General features: G+C 37.3%; 1 pseudogene across 1 annotated transcript; it reads right to left on the bottom strand.

Annotated features, from left to right (window-relative positions):
* Positions 1–16,320: 16,320 nt before the first annotated feature.
* Positions 16,321–22,693, bottom strand: LOC104714880 (uncharacterized; annotated as a pseudogene). Its single transcript, XR_015565589.1, has 5 exons — positions 22,428–22,693; positions 18,017–18,443; positions 17,240–17,290; positions 17,053–17,160; positions 16,321–16,407 (listed from the first exon to the last, which is right to left on the bottom strand). The product of XR_015565589.1 is annotated as an uncharacterized LOC104714880 (transcript).
* Positions 22,694–23,251: the final 558 nt, after the last annotated feature.

The raw sequence follows: 23,251 nt of genomic DNA, 5'->3' as shown, positions 1-23,251 counted from the left end.
TTATACCAGTATAAGAGAGACCAGAACCTAACTTATATATATTTACAATTCACGATAATTTGGTTTTAATAAATTAATATATATATTAATTAACTATATACTGATAAATGGTATATGATAAGAATAATATTAATAAGTGAATTGAAATTGAAAAATAATTACATAATAATTTCATGTGAATTATTTATCTTAAAATGAATAAAAAATAAAAACAAAATAGAACGTACGTGATATATCTTAAAGATGACAAGTAGAATTGAAAATAAAACTATACATCTTTATATTCATAATATAGGAATAATATATATGTAGTACTAATATGATATTAGTTAAATGAGTTAGATGAATAATTGAGTTGACCCACTATAATATAAATTAATTAATATTTAATATAAAATAATTATAATTAATTACAATATAAATTAATTAATATTAAATATAAAATTATAAGATGATGATGATGATGACATCATGCTATTGACTATGATATATATGTTGATATGATGATGGTGATGTTAATATGATTATGGAAGTATGATGATGATGATGATAGTATGACAATGTTGATGATGATGATAGTATGATGATGTTGATATGATGATGGTATGACGATGATGATGTTGGTATTATGATGATGATGATAGTATGATGATGTTGATATGATGATGGTAGAATGATGATGATGATAGTATGATGATGTTGGTATTATGATGATGATGTTGATAATATTAGGTTGATAATGAAGAAATGATGGGTTAGTGGTTGACTCATAAACTCATTATATCCAAAGTCATTTGACTCATGAACTCATTTAATCAACAACTTATTTAACCCATCAACTCATTAGGGTCAAAATTTTGAGTTGAATTGAGTTGGCTCATTAATCTTGACCCAATTTGACACCCCTACTAGTATCCAAAAGAAAATTAAGAATAATTTAGATGATAGAAAAGTTAAATATTTCATCATATTTTAAAACAGAAATATCATATATATATATAGTATCCAAAAGAAAATTAAGAACAATTTAGATGATAGAAAAGTTAAATATTTCATCATATTTTAAAACAGAAATATCTTATATATATATATATATATATCCTATCTTACATATATATATCATACACACATGTTGAACTTCTTATAAACATAATAACATATGTTGAACTCTTACATAATGTATATAAGAATTACATAAATGCAATAATTAAATATTAATATCTTTTATTATTTATTCTATTTTTAATTGTCATTAATCATTGATTAGAATGCTATAAAAACTATGGAGGTGAAAAATAACATAAGCACAAATAAATAATTGCAAAGAATTAAAATTTAGCGCCTTAAAATATGGATATGATTATAAATATGAGAGTTACAAAAATATTTGATAGAATATGTAAGTTAATAAAATATGTGAAAAAATCATAAAAATAAATTTAATGTGAATAAAGAACTGATTTTTTGGTTTGAATATAAAAATTTTAAATTACTATAAGTATAAATATATGACAGGAACTTCAAGCTAATCAAATTGTAATTTTAAATATACATGTTGTTCTCTCTTAAATTGAAATATGTATTCAGCTATTTCTCTATAAATTCTATATACTAAAATATAAATGTAGTCAGTCAACACCATCAATTTCTGTTTCGATCAGTTCGACTTAATTGTCGATTTGGGTCGGTTTGGTTTAAGGAAAACCTTATAACCGGGCTATTTAAGCGGAAAGTGGATGAAAAAGGTTTGGGGAAAAGTTGTTTTGTCGCTGCTTTCAGAGAGAAACAGAGTAAAAAAGAGAGAAAAGAGCGTTCTTGGGAGATTTTGGAGTTTTGGTGCTTTTCCTTGGAGATTATTCTGTTGGAGTGAAGATCCAGGGCTGGAGACATGTTAGGAGGATTGCTTGGGTGTTGGATTCGTCATTTTGGGTCAGAATCTTCCTGTAAAAGAGGTGAGTGCATGACAATGGCTGATCTAAGTCTGAGAGTTCCTTTGTCTTGCTTGTTTGGTGATGTTGTGGTGTTTTTTTATTACTTGTTATGGTTGTTATAGGGTTTCTACGGATTCATATGGCTTTTGGTCAAGTTTTGGACGGAATGGAGATGATGAGAAGCGAGATTCGACTCTCGGCTTCGATTCAGATCGCGTCTGCGGAGTCAGTGTCGATCGACACCAGGAGGGTGGCGGTCAAAACCATGGAGCAGCATCGATCGACACTGTAGGGTGATGGCGATCGACACCAATAGCCAGTGTTGGTCGACACTTGGCTGGTTTGGTCGACACCTCCCTTCCAGCGAAAACGATGCTTGTTTCCCTGGTTTGTATGTCTTGATTGTTGATTGTTTTGGACATTGGTATCTCAGTTGCTTGTGTGTATAGCCCAGTAGATGGGAGGATTGCCACACTGAGTGTTTATCAAATAATCATGCATCTCAATTTGTGTTTGTGGTGCAGGTAAAGGCAAAGTGTGATCGTGGAATCAAGGCAATGAAGAGGAGGATGTTCTAGTGACTCGATTGGTTGTTGTCTAGCCTTTCCTAGGTTTCTAGAGTTGAGTCTTCAGAATGTGGTTTAGGTTGCTGGTTCTTTGAATCATGTTGTTTGGATTATTGGTTTAATTGTTATGAATTAATATTGGTTATTTGAGTATTGGATATTTATTGATTTAATGGTATCGTTTTATGTTATCTGTTGTTGTATGGTTGTGGTTAAGTGGCTAGTGGGTATGGGACCACTAGTTTAGATTATTATTATTATTAGTTATTATTATTATTATTATTATAAATAAAAAAATGGGTCGGTCGTTTCAGTTTGGTATCTGAGCCCTTACAGTTCTAAGTTTGGATTCACTAGGCTTTGTGCTGTAGATTTTGTGAATTTGCATGCTTTGATTGATTATGTGAGTTAGTCAATTGTGTGTGGCATGGAGTCCTAGAACATCCTCTTCGAGCCTACAGTGTGATTCCACGGTGAATTTATGTTTTTGTGTCCTGCTGAGTTTGCTTGCTTAGCCTTCTGTTCATGGTAGTGCAGATGGTTAGAGGTGTTGTTGTTGCAGGTTGGGGACGCGGACGTGGTCGTGGAAGCAGACGTGGTCATGGTAGGGGCAAAGACCCAACGATTAGTGATACTGTAGATCAAAGTATGACAGTTGAGGGTGTCGGTGAGTCGCAGGGCTTGTAGGACGGGTCCATGAGTGTGGCCGGTGGGGGTACTGATAGGACCGTAGGTGCTGAGGGAGTCGGTGTTGGCGGTGTCGATTCCAGGTTTTTCCGGTGATGCTAGGGTTCCAGGTGCGGGAGCCCCTGGAGGAGGCGTTGATCTTGCAAGCTTGTTCACACACCTGTTGGAGCGGATACCGAGAGTGGTACCGACTCAGGCACATGTAGTACCACCAGTGGCGGCAGCGGTGCAGCAGCCAGTGGTTGCGGATGTAAGAGTTCATTATCGTTATGTTAGTATGCTGAGGGAGATGAACTACATCGGTATTGAGCGGTTTCCGGGTGGTACTGATCCTACTGTTGCATAAGCATGGAGGACGGTGGAACATAACTTCCCGTCTCTCAGATGTCCTAAGGAGTTTTGGGTGGACATACGGGTCCACAACCTGATTGGTGATGCTCAGTTGTGGTGGAGATCAGTGGCTGCCAGGAGAGTGCAGAGGGAACGTTTCAATTGTAAACTCTTGTTCGGTTGTATGGTTATATGCTCTGTTTTTATGATCTTGTTTGTGTGAACGCTTGTTGGTGTTGCGACTGCATTTAATAAGATAGACATTCCACATTTCATAAAAGGTAGAACATGATGACCACATGTTCTGAAAAACAAGCAGAATGACAAGGTTTTGAAATCATGATCTCTTTATATTCCAAAAAACATAACATCACTAGTCTCTTACCTACTACCATAATCTTTAATCTTCAGGCTTGTAAAACTCTTCCACCACCTTGAATAACTCCTCCTTCACCACCTTGAGAAAGTCGTCCCCCACCTTGACAAAGTCCTTGAGAAAGTCCTCCACCACCTTGAACAACTTCTCCTCCACAACCTTGAGAAAGTCCTCCACCACCTTGAGAAGTTTGAAAAAAACCGCAATAAAAAATAAGAACATAACCTCCAATTATAACAAATAGAATGAAAACTGATTACTAACCTGTGTTTGATTCTTCTTCTAATGGAACCTACGGTTATGCTGATCTGAACCACAAATTCCACAATGCATTATCCTTTTTCTGTTTTGGTTTCTTCTTGATAGGAGACTCATTAACATCTGGCTTCCTCTTCTTATCCGCCTTAGTTATCTTGTTCCTCCCAGGTTATGGTGGCTCAGGTGGGAAATAAACATTTTCACCTAAAATTGCAGGCCAAAAAAGAGCACCCCTTTGTGGAGTAATGCTATATGTGTAGTTGAGCCTCCAAATAGCAGTTCGGAACCACTGGCACACATAGTTATCAGAACATAACATCCTCTTCAGAATCACTCCATATGCATGCTCACATGGAATCCCACATATTTGGTATTTTTTTGCAGGTACAAGTCATATTTGCAAGGACACTCTGTGTTTGTCTCCATCCAGCGTGACTTCAAAGCACCCATTAGTAGAAGAAGGACTGACATGGCATGCCGAATCTTTCTCATGCTCTTTGCCACATATGGAGTATATAAACTTGAAACATTAAAAACAGAGAACATTGCATTACATATGTAAAAAATTGCATTACATTTTGTAAAAAAAAAAATTACCGTTGTGAGAATGAGAGAGAGCTGAACGTTTGGCAATCTGAACCATAGCCAGTCTTCTATCTGTCTCCAACATTGCCATAAATGGTTTCTCTCTTGCTTTGTCGTTGGTCTTGTTGAAAGATTCTATGAAGTTTTTGTCAACATCTTCACAATAATTCCCCATCTTGTAGAAGGCATGACACCAATTCTTTGATTTTGACTTCACAACATCATCATACACACCAATGTCATAAGCGTGTATGCGTTCCAATCTCTCACCGAACTGTTTTGCATTATAGAAAACTCTCTAGCAGTTCTTAAAAATCTTTCACTTAGAGGGTGTTATTGGATTCTAATTTAAAAAAGAAATGTTGAAGACTTTAACAAAACCATCAAAAATGAATAATTGAAAGATTTTAATTTGTTAAAAATTATAGAAAAATCTCTATCAATCCTTAAAATCTTTCACTTAGAGGGTGTCATTGGATTCTAATTGAGAAAGAATGTTGAAGACTTTAACAAATGGATTCTAATTTGTTAAGATTTTAAATGACTTTTAATAAACACAAACTAATAACACTAAACCAAACCTGCCAATGAGTAACACATTACACACGCCTTGTTTGATTGTCCACCGGCCAGGCAAGTTTGGGCTCTGTCTCCAATATCGACAGCACCAGGGTCTTTCCCTTTGGATTCTTTTTCTGCAAATATGGATCATTTATTTTGGAGACTCCCAAAAGTCTAAACAACGGATTCATACCCATGAATTTTATGGTATATTTGGAAGGGTAGAAATGATAAATTATCAGCAATCTCACTCCCAACCCGCAATTGATTCTTCATTTAGCAGAGGATGAATCTAAGGGGTGGTTTGCGGCTTAGTTGGAGGATACGGTTGAGACTACTAATGATGTCTCATGGTCTGTTTCTGGTCAAAACTGTGGTTCTCTACCTAATAGGCTTATGTTAAGTTACTAGTGTTTTGTAGATGGTTCGTGGAAAACGATGGATCGATATGCAGGCAAAGGGTTGTATTGTTTGTTACCATCGTGAGAAGCTCCAACCATGAGACCAGTCAACTTCGTTGTAGTCTCTCTCCCCTCTATGTCGAGGTCAAAGCTCTGGTTTGAGGTATGCATTGTTTTATTGGGGCAGATAACCAGAATATCGTTTTCCTCACTGACTGTTCTGACTCGGTGAAAATGTTGTTTTTGCTTTTGAATTTCCCCGCCTTCTCGACTTATTTGGAGGATATTTAGCTGGACAAGAAGGAGTTCACCTTTTTTCCTTTAGTCTACATCCCTCGATCGCAAATGGTAAAGTATACAACTTAGCGCGGCATGTTCATTATGAATCATATCAAATCATTTGTATAAACAATGTTCTTTCACATTAGTTCTTTTGAACTGATCTTTTTACTATTGTTGTAAAAAAAAAACAGTCAATTACACCATGAATCATATAAAAAATTATACAAAAATGTCATAATAGTTTAATGATTTTTTGTCCCTTTTAATGAATATTGTGGCGTTTGGCATTAAAAATAGAAATTTATTTATTCTGAACTGTTTATACAATTAAATTGTCAAATCAAAAGAAATGTAAAGTTAATAAATACATCAAAGCTCGAGAAACAGGCTCATGATGTCTCTAATCGCAACAGCTACAAAGGGAAAGCAACATCAGCATTATCCACCGGCTCTTGTTCATCTGATCTAACGATCACTAAATTTTGTTGCTCTTCTTTTTTATTTTTCTCAATCTCCCTCCATTTATCTCTGTCCTCATCCTCTTCTCCCTCACTCCTCCTTGCAGACCCAATAAAAAAAAATCAGCCTTTATTTGCATACTAAGAGACAGGGTCGTGCTAAGGCTAATTGTGGCTTAGAGCATGTAAAAAAATATGGCTTTTATTATTAAAAATATCAAAATTAAAAAAATAAATTTCAAAGAGAACAAGGATAAATGGAAAAGAAATCCTAAATAAATTTTGCTATCTTTTTTTTTTCTTAAAAAATCATTAACCAAACTCACATTATGAAAGTGAAGCAAAAAAAAAGTTATGAAATGAGACAGTGAATTAAGTTTTTAATTGTGAACTTATTTTGAACAATTGTTAAACCTGAAAACTAATCTTGCTTTTAATAAGTTTTTTTTACAAGCGATTGGTTTGTTGAAGAAAGAAAACTCAAAATCAGTGTTTTTTTTCTTCCAATTATCCAATTTTTTAATTAATATGCTGATTATTCCAAAACAGATTTAGTTTATTCTTAATTATATTCCATAAGTATTATTATTATTATATTATAGTTAGAGTATAAAACATATGTAGAAATTTCCTTATAGATATAACATATTGTTTTTTTTTTAATAATGTCTAAGACTTTATAAAACAAAAGACCTATTTTTCATACACATTTATCCTATCAACTTAAATACAGCCTAGATAGAGAAAAAATGTGGCCTAAATTTTTTTTAATTAGGGCAGATGCCCTTTCCTCTTTAACCTAACCTGCGTTTATCTCTTCAAATTCTCATTTCCCTCTTTTTTTTTTTTTTTTTTTGCTCCATTTGACTTTGATTTAATGAAAGTTAGGGTTTTTTTTTGTTTGTTCTTCTAATCGTTTCATGGGTTTTAGTTCTCTGACTTTAGTTTCAGCATGTTGCTTTGTATTATACATTTGTTAGTTAGGTTTTTCTTCACCTTAGCCTTTGGGTTTTTCTTCACTAAAAAAAGCTTTCATTTTTTTATTCATGTGGTCGATTTAGCAACAATGTGCGCATTTTCTGGAGACTTTTTTTTGCTTAGATCTAAGATTCTCTCGTTTCCTCCATTTTCCCCTTTCATTTGATTTCTTTGGGTTTTGTGTGTTCTTTCTATAAATCTCATCTCACATCTATATCTCACATCTATAGAAAGAACACACAAAACCCAAGGAAATCAAATGAAAGAGGAAAATGGAGGAAACCAGAGAATCTTAAATCAATAAAGTGAACAGGAAACTGGAGAAAGAATTGAAACTTAAGAACAAAAAATCGAAGGAGAAGGCTAAGAGAGAGAAAAAAACTGAATAAGAAGAATAGCCAAGACTGTGTGTCGTCTGCAAGATCTTCAAGAAGGCTGAAGGCATGGGAGCTCTTAAAGCAGCTCGTAATATCACCGCACAATCGCCAATTGTTGGAATTCCACCCAATTCAATCACCTACACAAACTTATGATTACGTTGGTTATTGTTATATTATTGACATTGGTCATAGAAAGTTATATAATAATGATTTAGAGGTTTGAAGGGAGTCTTGCCTTTGTCATGAGTATAATTACCAACTCTGCTTCCCACTCTTGTGACCATTTCCTAGGAGTTTTGTTCTTAAAATCCTTCTCCCATGTCCAACCCCAAACATCTGCTATTGTATACATACACGTCAAATACTTTTCTTTCCCTCACTTCTTTGAATGCTTCGAATGGGTCCTCAGGGAACCAGAATGTAGTCGGCATTGACAAACATGCTTAAACTATCATATTCATGAACATGTGACTAATAAATTCATAAACATATACAAACACACACCTCGAGATGCCCTCTTCCCGCGTTTCTTTGTTCTGTTTGCTTCATAAGATTCTTTTAAGAGTTGAACTCCAATCATTTGAAGATGCTTCTTAGCTTCAGCTGCCTTATTCTTAACTAAATCCTCTCCTTCTGCTCGATTCTCAGTTTCTGCAACTACCACTTCTTCCTCTTCATTTTCATCATCATCTTCATCCCCTTCCTGTTCTTCCTCCTCCTCATCATCATCAGCTTCTTTTGCAACATCTTTAATTTTGTTCTCCGAGTCAACTGTAGCTACTGTTCCAGCTGTTTCGTTGGATTCAACTGAAGTTTCAATCAAGCCTTATCCAAGAAACCGACGTTTCCAGAACTCCGTGTCTCCTTCATGTAGCTTGATTCGACATATTAATTCGTCTACTTCTTCAGCTACCTATATTTAAAAATGAAATTTTTATTACAAGAGTCGAGATACATGTTTTCCCAGTTGAAAGAAAGGAACACAAACTTACCTCCTCCTCTTCTTCAATTGGAGGAACTCAAAGAGGTCGACCTCGAGATTTGTTTATTCTCCTTGCTGGTAAAGAACATTCCTTGTTCCATCATTTGGCAAACTCTGAGCTTCAAGTTCTTCCTTTAACTCTGATACAAAAATCTTGCTTGCTGCTTTCGGCTGCAAAAGATTCTGTGCAGGACCTCTTATTATGTTCCGTAATCTCTCCATCACTCTCATGTAATCAGATTCTGATGCATCCTAAAACTGGAAGACCTTCACTCTGTAAGGTTCTCAAGAGCTTCCTATGGTGAATTTTCCAATCTTCAAGGCATCTCTCTTTAAAGGAAGTTCCAATAGGGTTTGAGTATATAAACCCAGAAGCATCCCCTTTTCGAGCCTTCGAGGTACCCAACGCTTGCGTGTACCAGTAAGCCCCCCTTCCTCTATGTACCTGAAAATGTTTACAGAGTGCAAATCTTTTAGTATATCAAGCCAACAACATGTGAAAAAACACCTACTTTCTGTCAGGAAATTAGAACAGAGCATAAGAATATAACTTGTAAAAAGTTGTCAAACCGCGCAGGACTCCAGTATATTTACCTTGCTATGTAATCAATCTCATAGCCAAGTTCAGGTTCTTCTTGCAATGGTTCAATCCATGACCTGACTAGTGTTCTGCTCAAAATCATGGCTCTTGGAGGTATAGATTGGTTATCTTTGCGCATTGCATCTATAAGATCGACAATTCTTCCTGGTCCAAAGGTAGAGAGTATCGTTTCAAGACAGTAAATTTACAAGGGAAGGAAGAAAAAAAAAAGTTGTCACTACTCACTAACGCATGTCCTAAAAATCAACAACGAAGGTAACACATAAAAGTATAGAAAATAGAGAACCATAATCATAAATACTGTAGTTATAGTGATATATTCTCACAATGTCCCAGAAAGTGTTCAACATATGCCTCTGCATATTAGTATTTACACAGGTAGAAGTTTATGCATACCTTCTCGACAGAAAGGCCGGAGATACAAAGAGAGAGGATCCTCAAAGTTCCCTGCATTGTAGAAAACTATTGTTCCTCCTTCAGATTTTTCAGCACACGAAGATGTCTAATTGCTTCTGATGTGACCGCCGGACGCGGTCGTCTACCGAGTCGCACGGACGGACGGTCGCTGCGGACGGACGGAACGAAACTCTCTCGAGCCGAGGAATTTAGATGAGGCTTTCCTCCGACAAGCTCGGAGATTTGAATCCAGTAAGGAAACAAACGGTGGATGCGAGAGATGAGCTGAAACGAACGAGCGGATCAAGAGATCCGGCCTTTGGTCTCGGCTTCGGTCGAGCAGTCTCGGTCGCGGTACGGACGATGCGGAAATTGGTTCCCGGAGTTTGAAGGTAAACTGCAGGAACGGCTCTCGGCAACGCGGCGGTAAGAATCCTTGGTGATGCGGTAAGGATTCTCGGTGATGCGATAAGGAAGGTGGAGTCGAAGCGAAAGTACAACGAGCGGTAGGAACCGGACGTGATACGGTAGAGATGGACGCGAAGGTGGTTTGATGCGACGACACACGGGAGATGGCTCGGCCCGTGATACGGTCAACTAGTCGATGTCGAACCCGGTTCGAGATCGGCTAGGGTTTCTCGGTAGTCAAGTCCCGGACTTGGACTAAGGAGAGAGGTGAGACAAGAACAAGATTCTCTCTTGTGAAATTTAATTCAATACTTCAAGTCTGCCTTTTACAATGAGGGTTTAGGCCTTTATATAGGAAGGCTTACAAATGGGAGACTCTAAAACCCTAGACACGCGGCCAGGATCTCATCCTTACACTTGGCCATAAAGCAAAAGCAAAAGTAAAGCAAAGCAAAGACCAATCTAACGGTCATAGAGGGATCTAGAAGAAATTCAAAAGAAAAGAAGGGAAGGGGATAGGGTGGCCACGTCATTGGCTGGGACGTGGTGAAATAATCTTCACTTCCTTGGCTCCTAGTCTCTCTTTAAATGTTTCAAGATCACGAGCCAAGTGGGAACGAAGTGGAGTTGCACTAGGGTCGCTGCCTCGTTAAAACCTCTTTGGTAAACCCATTGGGACAAACCCAAAGTAGGAAAAAGAGTACAGCTACTTCTAATGGCTTAGGGGTGTCTTCACACTAGTGTGATGGTGAAGACACGCGAATCAAGCTTCCCAAAGCTGGTCAAGACTCAAGGCTCTTCATTGGTGATGCTAGCCATGAGCCATTGGGGGGGGGGGGCTGAGCTTGGGTTGAAATGTCCATTGGTGACTCGTCTTGCTCCGCCTTGATGATCCTGGGGGGGGGGGGTGAGTGATGCCTCCTTGGTCGCCTATGCTAGCTCCTGGTCACCAGTGCAGGTTGTCTGAGAGTTTGAGAGGCGTCCGAGTGGTGGCCGGGTGGCGTCCGAGGGCTGTGAGTGTTCTTGGCCGAAGGACCGATCCCGTGATCACATCATTCCCTCCCTCTTGTAGAAGTTTTGTCCTCAAAACTGTGCTCATTACCTGGATTAACAAGGAAAAACCCAAAAATCAGCAGCATCAAAAGTTCAACGGCGGTTAATTTACCGGGATCAAAAGGAAACAGTAAGACCTTGAGGGAAAAGGATAAGACTTCCCCGGTAAAGCCAGTGGCATTGAGCGCTGCGATCCCTTCATGAACCGTGGTTGCTTGCTGAGACTCTCCTGGATGCCAAACAAAGGTTTGATCCGCACCAAAGTTGAATGGACACGTCGCCATAGGACCATGTGCGGTAACGGCCTTGGCGCTAAGAGTGGAGAAGGATGGCTCGGTATAGGCGACTCCCAGCTGGAGCTTACTACTTGAAGTAGTCATGAACAATACCGAGTGAAAAGATCCATCAAGGGCCATCTCCGGTGGCCTAGCTTGCTTGAAACTCCCCATTACCGAGCAAACTCCGGATAAGAAGTTGGTCGCGTGGGAAGACTCTTCATTGACTTCGCTTAATGCCTTGGTACGCGTATCGGGTGAGGACTCGCGCACAGTGCGATGATCCGAGCATTGCGTCTGAGTGTCGGCTCGGTTTTGATCAGGAACGGTAAAGAACTGATCGTGAACCGCCTGAGACGTCGAACTTGCACCTCCGAGTGTATGAACCTGTTGGTCTGGAGGCTCGGCTGGCTTCTCTATGATCCCTCCCGGACCAATGACTTCCTTAGGACCGATTTGTTGATCGAGTTCCAATCCTAAACTCAGCTCTCGGTAGACTTGCGCCGTTGGTGCAGCGTCCTCGGTCAAGTCGGTGTTCAGCCTGCTCCGCGTCAAAGCATCTGGTTCTGGCCGGTATGGAACTCGTGGGTCCGGCGTTGGTGAAGGCACAAGGGCCGAGTGTTGGTGCCGCAATGACTCTCCTTGCGTGTAAGATGACTCGACTTGGTCCAACAATTCTCCAAGGTGTCGGAGTTGAGCTTGAATACCGGTCAACTCGTCCGTGAAACTTGGTGATCCAGGAGATTGCTTTGGCTTCCTTGAGGCTTGTTCCCTCAACTTAGTCCGTGATTCCACATTGCTCGCCTTGGCTTTGTCTTGACCGCGGCTTAACTTGTGGCCCGGTGTTGCGCGTGGTGTCCAGCTCGGAAGACTTTGGTTCCGAGTGCGGTAGGCGCTTGTCTTGCTCGTCGATGCGTACGGTGACCAGGTGGGCAACCCATGGATGCGACTCGGGTATTTCTCCGGCTGCTCTCGATGATGCCGGGGTGGTGCGTAGTAACTTCCCAAGTCTTCACTGCCGGAATCATCGTAGCGGTTCGACCTTGGCTCGCTATGGCGCACAGCTCGGGACATTGATGGCCAATAGTAGTCCGATGATCCTCGATCATGTTCCATTTGGTCAGGCCCTTCTTCGTAGTCCTCTGCGTACCATGATGCGTTCTCGGTAGCTGCTGGCTCCGGATCGGCTCCATAATGTTCGTCGTACCATGGCTCGTCCTCGGTGACCTTTTGCTCCGGGTCTAAGTCATGATCTTCATCATACCATGATCCCAACTCGGAATCGTTTCCATCAAAGTCCATGCTTGATCAGTGTGGAATCGAGTGTCGCATACTGATCGCGGTCTTGGGACGAAGTATCGTCGATGGTACGGACGGCTGTCGGAGATTGTCGATGGTACGGACGACTGACGGATTTTGTCGATGGTACGGACGACAATCGGTGTTCGGCGTCGGTACGGACGACAATATAGATGGCTGGTACGGACAGTTCGTACGGACGACCAACGATGGTCGGACGTCGGCACGGACGACTGAGACGGACGGCTGGTACGGCAGCTGATGATGTTTGGATAACGGTACGGATAGCCGGCGCGATCGGCTGATACGGATGGCCGATGATGCACGGTCGGCCGACGGGGGTCGGTCGATGATACAGTCGGCTGGTGCGGCAATGGTACGGACGGCCAACGGTTATCGGACGTCGGTACGGATAGCCGGTGTGATCGGCTGATACGGACAGCTGGATCGATGACTCGTCCGGTGGCTCGATAGTGATCAGACGATGATACACAATACGCGATAAGGGCTTGGACGATGATACGCGGGTGATGATACGTGCTCTGGACGTTGATACGCGGATTGCTCGATCGGTGGCTCGGTCGTGACGTGGCGATGGTACCTCGTCAAAGCAAAACGAATATTCGTGAGCAAAAACGCGTCCAAAAGATGATGGATAAGATATTTATCTAGGCAGTCAATGATTGAGGACAGCAACACAAGATGACAAACTATGACTAAGCAAAAAGAAACCTACACGCGCCTAAAAGCAAACTCACGCACAAAAAGCAAAACTTTTTGGGACCACAACACAAACCCAAAAGCAAACGCGCTACTTTATGGATCTAAGGAGTCCTAGACAAGAACAACGACGAACAAAAAGAAGAACATGAAGAACACGAAACAACCTAAGCACACGTCTAAGAACACAACACAACACCAAATTAAAACTAAAGACTAACTCAGCAAGCGGAAACAAGATTAAGCGATCTAGACTAAGACAAAGGCTAAAGATTGAAGCTTTAAACAAAAGAAAGAGTTTCTGGGTTAGAAAGACACAACCTTTGAGTCAGGAGCTTTTAGAGCTCTGATACCAAGCTGATGTGACCGCCGGACGCGGTCGTCTACCGAGTCGCACGGACGGACGGTCGCTGCGGACGGACGGAACGAAACTCTCTCGAGCCGAGGAATTTAGATGAGGCTTTCCTCGGACAAGCTCGGAGATTTGAATCCAGTAAGGAAACAAACGGTGGATGCGAGAGATGAGCTGAAACGAACGAGCGGATCGAGAGATCCGGCCTTTGGTCTCGGCTTCGGTCGAGCAGTCTCGGTCGCGGTACGGACGATGCGGAAATCGGTTCCTGGAGTTTGAAGGTAAACTGCGGGAACGGCTCTCGGCAACGCGGCGGTAAGAATCCTTGGTGATGCGGTAAGGATTCTCGGTGATGCGATAAGGAAGGTGGAGTCGAAGCGAAAGTACAACGAGCGGTAGGAACCGGACGTGATACGGTAGAGATGGACGCGAAGGTGGTTTGATGCGACGACACACGGGAGATGGCTCGGCCCGTGATACGGTCAACTAGTCGATGTCGAACCCGGTTCGAGATCGGCTAGGGTTTCTCGGTAGTCAAGTCCCGAACTTGGACTAAGGAGAGAGGTGAGACAAGAACAAGATTCTCTCTTGTGAAATTTAATTCAATACTTCAAGTCTGCCTTTTACAATGAGGGTTTAGGCCTTTATATAGGAAGGCTTACAAATGGGAGACTCTAAAACCCTAGACACGCGGCCAGGATCTCATCCTTACACTTGGCCATAAAGCAAAAGCAAAAGTAAAGCAAAGCAAAGACCAATCTAACGGTCATAGAGGGATCTAGAAGAAATTCAAAAGAAAAGAAGGGAAGGGGATAGGGTGGCCACGTCATTGGCTGGGACGTGGTGAAATAATCTTCACTTCCTTGGCTCCTAAGTCTCTCTTTAAATGTTTCAAGATCACGAGCCAAGTGGGAACGAAGTGGAGTTGCACTAGGGTCGCTGCCTCGTTAAAACCTCTTTGGTAAACCCATTGGGACAAACCCAAAGTAGGAAAAAGAGTACAGCTACTTCTAATGGCTTAGGGGTGTCTTCACACTAGTGTGATGGTGAAGACACGCGAATCAAGCTTCCCAAAGCTGGTCAAGACTCAAGGCTCTTCATTGGTGATGCTAGCCATGAGCCATTGGGGGGGGGGGGGGTGAGCTTGGGTTGAAATGTCCATTGGTGACTCGTCTTGCTCCGCCTTGATGATCCTGGGGGGGGGGGTGAGTGATGCCTCGTTGGTCGCCTATGCTAGCTCCTGGTCACCAGTGCAGGTTGTCTGAGAGTTTGAGAGGCGTCCGAGTGGTGGCCGGGTGGCGTCCGAGGGCTGTGAGTGTTCTTGGCCGAAGGACCGATCCCGTGATCACATCAGCTTCCTTCACAACACAATATTTTGTAAAGCACTCAACTAAGAGCCTGAAATGGATCATTATACAGATCATACATATTAGGGTTTTTTTTTTACAATAGAACGGGTTGAAATGCAAACTGGGTATAAATGAGTTCAAGACAGTATGAAATTTCTCTTACGCATAAGTCTTCACGTTTGTGGTCCTCAACCATCATTCCAAGTAATTCAGCAACATCCTGAAACCTGTGATTCATGCAACAGGCTACCTAAAACAACTTTGTCCACTTTTAAGATGAATGTGTGCAACTAAACCTCATATGAATTACCTATCATATGACTCAGCTCTTGTATAGGTTTGGATCACCCAGTCATATGTCTCAGTGTCGGGCTTCATAAAATCTATCAAATCAAGCTATGTAAGAAGCCATTACGCAACAACTAGACCAAACATTTGAAGCTGTGAAAAAAAAATACAAACCTTGGCCATACTCCATATTTTCAAATGTCGCATAAGCAACCTCGGGAATCCCACATGTAGCCTACACAATGGAAGCAAAGAAAAACCTATTTGATAACAACAAAAAGGCATTAAACCATCTTCATCATCAGACAAAGAAGAAGCGTGTGTATACAATGAAAAACCTGCACACTAAGAAGACAGTTGAAATGAAATGTTGTCGCCATTCTACCAGCTGTATCCATTATGTAAGAGATGTCTAAGGCATTAGAATGATCTCCAGCTTCTTCAATCATCAGATCATAAAGCTGATCTGTTGCTCTCATCCCACCCTCTAGCACCCTTCAAGAAAACTTTATTTGCATCTTCCAAGTGATTGGATTAAAATTTATATGTTACGTTACGTTGAAACTTTCTTTCATTTCCAAATTGGAACTTTCCAAGTAATCGATGTTCTCAAGATGAAGCAAAAATGCACCTTTGATTTGATGTTTTTGAACCCCGCTAGGAGCAAGATTGTTTTGACAACTCTCCCAGCTTTCATTCCCGTTGCTGTTGCAGACTTAAGTTTATTAAGAACATATCTATACAGATAAATGGCATCAATTAATCCTACTGTCAGAAGGGAGATGAAATAAATACCTTGGTTTTCTAGTAAGAAGTCTGTATTGCGTGTGCAATGGTGTGCTCCTCGTGCCGCTCTACGTAATGAAGATTTTGATAGCATTTCTCATACGCCTGTGTTGCAATTGTTAGAAATGACACCATAAGAACTAACTATCTCCAGATGTAGGAATAATTTTAAGGTATTATAACAGAAAAAGACTGAAATATCACAAGTTTTAAGTTTTATGTTCTTTGACCAGTTTAAGAATCAAAATCGATTTGGAAGTAAAGACATTCATGCACACCAATGCGTAAGAATCTTGTCAACCAATCTAAAACTGAACAGAAGCTTTTCACTGGTAAGTGATTTGCAGAATGGCATCACTATAATTGAATTAAAGACATCTATGCACAAAAGAACAGATAAAACTTCGCACGAATATGCATGCTATGAAATATCGTCCTTACCTAATATATTGTTATTTAAGATTTTCATGCCAATGAAAACGGAATGTTGAGTGGAACTAGAGTACTCATATATTAAATTTCATTTGACTTAAAACTCAAGCTTTATCAACATGTCATGTCCAAAACTCTTAGCAGTACAAACAAATCATATTGGCTTCCCACTGAATCACTTAACTGACTATCTTTGCTACAAACAACATCCTGCCATAAGTCAGAAATGCACAATGTGTCAAGACCTGCAGTGTCCATCTTTTTAGGACACCACAAGTATCTTCCATCATTCCTAGATGAAAAATAATGTGAGATTACCTTCTGCATTGCAGACTGGCCGGTCTCAGCTTTTGCTTTTGCATACCCAATGACACCTTCATAGTTCCCGCAAACCATCAATGCAGTATACCTTTCGACTCTGCCACCCTAAAATACAAGTCTTTCTTTCATAGCCAAGCTATTGAATTTAAAGATACGAAAGAGAGAAATGTTAGACAACTATTACCTTTGTGACCTTAGCAACTTTTTTTACATCTATCACATGCACATCATATCCCTGCAAAATAAGAAATAACCTGTTAAGAAAAGAAAACTGTGGTAATAGATTGAGACAATAGATGTATGGCAATATCCATCATGGTCCAAGAAAAGAAAACTTCACAACATACTAACCAAAATGTATCATGAAGCTTAACTTATAAGCAAAATAATAACTAATGTGGCTATTAGACGACTGGCCTTCTTAAATACTAACATGTCTTTGACAACATCAAAGAATATTGAACCCAAATACTACATAATTTTTGTTATAATCTAAAAGAATGTATGGTTGAACTTTCAAGACAATTAATGAAGCAGAGTGGAGAAATGCAAACATCGTTTAATATAGATATCCCTCATTATACTAGCACAAATAGCATTTTTCAAGCAACACCAAGCATGAACGTTTTGGCTATGCGCTTCTTTAAAGAGATAGCACAGCACTGCAGCTACAGTGATTTTCATTAAATATTTCTTAACTCTATTGCTTAGTGAGCTTGAAAATCATGTGACATGTTGAAACTGCTTTATTTGTATCCCAAATGTGTTAGGAAGCGAATATGTTCAATGTACCTCAAGCATCTTATTTAAAGCTTCAGGACAGTTTTAACTTATGTAAAACAGATCATAACAAACGTATGTCAACTAATTTTACTGTAATGATATGATTTGGTTAATTAGTTTCTACACCAGAAAAAAAAAATTAAGCTTAGAGATAGGAATAATTAGAGAGTGCACTCACTTTTCTGTATAAAGGTTGTCTCTTCTTCTCTGTCAAAGCATTTCTGTCTTCAGCTTCAAGTTTCTTGTCGATTGCATTCAGCTTCTCCAACAGAATATCATCCCTTTCTTTCATGTCATCAAACTCGTCTTCATCATCATCATTGTCATCCTTAGACCCATCAACTACAAGACGCTCTTCTCTTTCTTCACCACCACCTCATTGAACATTATCACGTTCGATAACTCCATAATTTGCGTCAAAAGCCTCTTTCCACTCAACCAACCTCATAGCTCTATTGAGTTTCTGCTGAAGAACAAACTTCTCTTTCCCTTGAGCGACCTTCAAACGGTTCATCAGCTCGCCAATAACTCTGTACTCAGGTCTAAGTTTGAAATGTTTCTCCTCTAATTTGTTCATCCACCTAAACGCCTCATCAAGTGTGTCTCTGCCAAACAATCATACAAAAACTTAGAAGACGGAATGACAAACAATCGTAAAGCCAACCAAAAAAAATAATATATACTATTTCATATACCCGAGTTGGTAAGGGTCTGAAACGTAATCAAAGGTGCATTTTTGCTTCATCTTGAGAAAACATCGATTACTTGGAAAGTTCCAATTTGCTGCATATAAAGTTCCAATCAAGTCATCATCCAAGTGATTGGAAAGTTCCAATTTGGATTAAAAAAAACCATAGCTCAAAGTTCAGTTGTGAGTTTTAAGCTTTTAGCAATGAGGGAGTGACTTGTTAAAGAAATCAGGAAAGTATACATCTCTTTAATTAAGGCTACATGTTCGTTTTATTCTATTACACTAATATAGTGTGACCCTTTCATAATTGCATTTCAACTTGAATTTTCAAATAGATTACATAGTTGTTACAACTTGTAGATAAATAACCGAACTTAATTATTCGGTCTACATAGACCGGGATTTTCAATTGCATAATCTAATAGTTTAATATGTAATAACAAATAACCGACATTTATTTCAGAAATTATTTTATTATGGGACCGTTTTGTCCGCAGTTCATAATTTCAGTTTATTTCCTAGTAATCTTCATCTATATCATAATTTCAATTTATTTCCTAAAGCAAAATTTATTATGTGGTGCAGAATGGATGGTAAACATACAAATAAAGATTCTACCAATATATGGTGGGATCATGAAAATTCTCCAATACCACACTAACTGCTAACTGTAGACTTCTACGAGGTGTCTTGCTAAGGAATGAGAGATGAGGGCATCACTGGAAAAGTAATCTCAATCAATATTTGTGTGGGCTATACAAATTCGATTGAGGAAAGTATCTCTGAGATCCTGACGACTGAACTATCTATATTATTATTTTCACAGCATTTCTCAGAAGAAAGCTTAGAGTTCAGACTTATTTACAGACAATGCTACTGTAATTTAAACATTTAATACAAAAAAAAAATTAAAAAAAAAATCAAATTAGGAAAATCAAGTATGAAAATATATATATTTCCCTAAATATCTGAACAACATCAATTTCTATTTTCCTTTTTAATTACAAGTTTTAAAATGTTTTAATGAAAAAAAACTATAGTATCTTGCCTTATTTAATTTCGATTTTCCATAATTAGTTTGGCATTATACATGTTTTCCATTATACATAAATTTTTTTAATGTTTTCTATGTTAAAATGGATAGATCAATTGATGTCAAAATGGGTAGAAAAAAATATAAAAATAAACTAATAATGTATGATTTTATTATACTATATACAATCAAACCTCTATAAATTAATACTCAGTAAATTAATACTCTCTGTAAATTAATAAATTTCTCCGGTCCCAAGTTGGAACTAGTGTAATTTTGGACATAATTCGATAATATAATAAAAATAAGAATGTGATGGGAATTAGATTAATATTAGTACACTTATATATTTTTGCGGGTTGGTTTAAAAACACCAACAAAATACTTTAAAACTTAATTTTATATGAAAGGAGTTAAAAACCAACACTAACCCGCTACATCATACTCAGATACAAAACTAACTATTTTTTTAATAACTACTTTTTTTATTCACGGGTCCAAATCTAGACTAAAAATAATCATAAGTATGTGGTGGGAATTAGGTTAATATTAATACACTTATATATTTTTGCGGGTTGGTCTAAAAACACAAACAAAATATTTTAAAACTTAATTTAATATGAAAGGAGTTAAAAACCAAAACTAACCCGCTCCATCATACTCATAGACAAAACTAACTAATTTCAAATTGGTGAATAAAATTTAAATCATTTTATACTAACTACAAAGTATTATACATATTAACAGATGTTTATTTTCACAACAACTAATTTTGATTGATTAAATTCCAAAATAAAAGAATTTTGATTAATTAAATTTCAAATGAAAATAATAATTTTTAAATAGATAAAGAAAATAAAATTACAAATATCTCAATATTATTGTAAAAAAAATTTAAACATATATTTGATCCAACATAATGTTTTTTAGTAAGTTGTATAAAATATACAAAAATACATAATCTCTCGGTGTACCGCAGGTTAAAATCTAGTGTCCATTAATACAAGAGTAAGTAACTATATTTTATTGTTAGTTGAATAATATCCTATGAGTAATGGAAAGTAATTTGTTTTGTTTCAGGGCTACTAGGAACAAAAAATAACCAAGCAGCGGATGAGCTAATTAGAACACCATGATAATAGCAAGTGATAAAGGATACACTGAAAGTTTACAAGCATTGGAAGAAAATGGGCATTCTACAATGGTGTTATATCGTAAATTGATTATTTAATAGTTTAGATTACAAAATATTCTTTTAAATAAGTATCTATCAAAACTAGTATAGAAATTATTTAAAAAAAATCCCTCAATTAAGGTTTTATAGCTTTCTTAGTTACTTCGATAGTTTTTCCACTATCAAACAAATGCAAGAAAACTTACCTATTATTTATTATATTATTTAGATTCATTATGGAAATAAATATTATTTGAGATGATTAATCAAAAACTAAAGACGCTTTTTCGAGATGATTGATAAAGCCATATATAAAAATCATATGGAAAATGATTCAATTATACCAGTATAAGTGAGACCATAATCTAATTTATATATATTTACAATTTACAATAATTTGGTTTTAATAAATTAATATAACATATTATGTATATATATGTTAATTAGTTATATACTGATAAATGATATATGATTAGAATAATATTAATAAGTGAATAGAAATTGAAAAATAGTTACATAACAATTCTATGTGAATTATTTATCTTAATATGAATAAAAAATAAAAGCAAAATAGAAAATACGCGACATATCTTATGGATGACAAGTAAAATTGAAAATAAAACTATACATCTTAATGTTCATAATATAGAAATAATATATATGAAGTACTAATATGATACTAGTACTACACATATAAAAAAATTATAAATTAATTATAATTAATTTCAATATAATTTACTTAATATTTAATATAAAATTATAAGATGATGATGATGACACCATGCTGTTGAATATGATATATATATATATATATATATATGTTGATATGATGATGGTGATGTTAATATGATTATGAAAGTATGATGATGATGATGATAGTATGACAATGTTGATGATGATGATAGTTACATGATGGTAGTATGATGATGATGATATTATGATGATGTTGATATGATGATGGTAGGATGATGATGATGATGATGATAGTGTGATGATGTTGGTATTATGATGATGATGATGTTGATATGATGATGGTAGAATGATGATGATGATAGTATGATGATGTTGGTATTATGATGATGATGTTGATAGTATTAGGTTGATAATGAAGAAATTATTAATTGACATATTGATATTTTAAAACTTAACCACTAAGATTTGATTACAACCACTAAGATTTGATAACAAATAAATAATTGCAATTAATTAAAATTTAGTGTCTTAAAATATGGATATGATTATAAATATGTACAAAATATTTGATAGAATATGTAAGTTAATAAAATATGTGAAAAATCATGAAAATAAATTTATTGTGAATAAAGAACTGATTTTTGATTTGAATATAATTTTTTTAATTACTATAAATATAAATATATGTCAGGAACTTCAAGCTAATCAAATTGTAATTTTAAATATACATTTTGTTCTCTCTTAAAATGAAGTATGTATTCAGCTATTTTTCTATAAGTTCTATATATTAAAATATATTTTAGTTTATTATAATTAGAGTGAAATTACAAAACAAATTAATAATCATATTATGTGAATTAGTATCATACTATACTACTAGTTTTTAGTATCATACTATACTAGTACTAGTGATTAGTGAACGATCAAAACAATCATTAATTAATGAGGGGTTTTAATATATACACCTAGTTGATTAGGATTATCATGATGATACTTACGGGAACTCCAACGATGAGAGGCATATCATTATCCATGACAAATTGATAATAAGGTTGACAGAGTCACCATTACGGTGGAGGTTCACCGCGCATCCTCGGCGTTTCTCGCCATGTACGCAAATCCTCCAGCCATTTGAATGACTCCCATGTGATGTGCACTGGCGATATGGATCATCTTCAACGATCAGCACCGTTAGTTTCTTCTTATATATCATCGACAGGTTCTTCCCAATTTGATCTCCTCTCGATTCTTTTTTCTGTGTCATCGATTTTTCTATTGAAACACTTCTCCACTAAATTTTAAAAGAAACACATACAGATATATATATATATATATATATATATATACACGTATATGTATAGACATTATTGTATTTTCTTAGGATAGAAAGCCTGCATAGATCCATGATGAAACGACGTCAACCATTAAGCATCCAAGAGGTGGTTAATGAGAGGGAGGAGAGTTTCCTTGGATAAGGGTTTTGCCAAGCAATGGTTAAGTCCAGCTTCCATAAAAGCCCTACGCTCCTCTTCATGGTCAGCTAGTGAAGTCACGCCAACGATCATTGACGTCACTTTCATTTCTATTTGCATCTTAGTTGCCTAATTAAAACCAACAAAGAACATAAAATAAACTATATCAAACAGGAAGTTGAGTAGTGTAATGATGAGCAAGCCACTTCAATTGTCTATTTGGTAAGCAAGCTAAGATCATTAATTGTACCGAAACACCATCCCTCTCGGGCATTTCGTCGAAATATTCATCTAGACCATACTAAGATTCTATATATATTATATTTTATTAATTTCGTCCATATTGTTTA

This window comes from Camelina sativa, chromosome 9 (genome assembly GCF_030686135.1).
Source record: "Camelina sativa cultivar CO46 ecotype springtype chromosome 9, ASM3068613v1".
NCBI lineage: Eukaryota > Viridiplantae > Streptophyta > Magnoliopsida > Brassicales > Brassicaceae > Camelina > Camelina sativa.
This window is presented reverse-complemented; position numbering and strand designations above follow the sequence as displayed.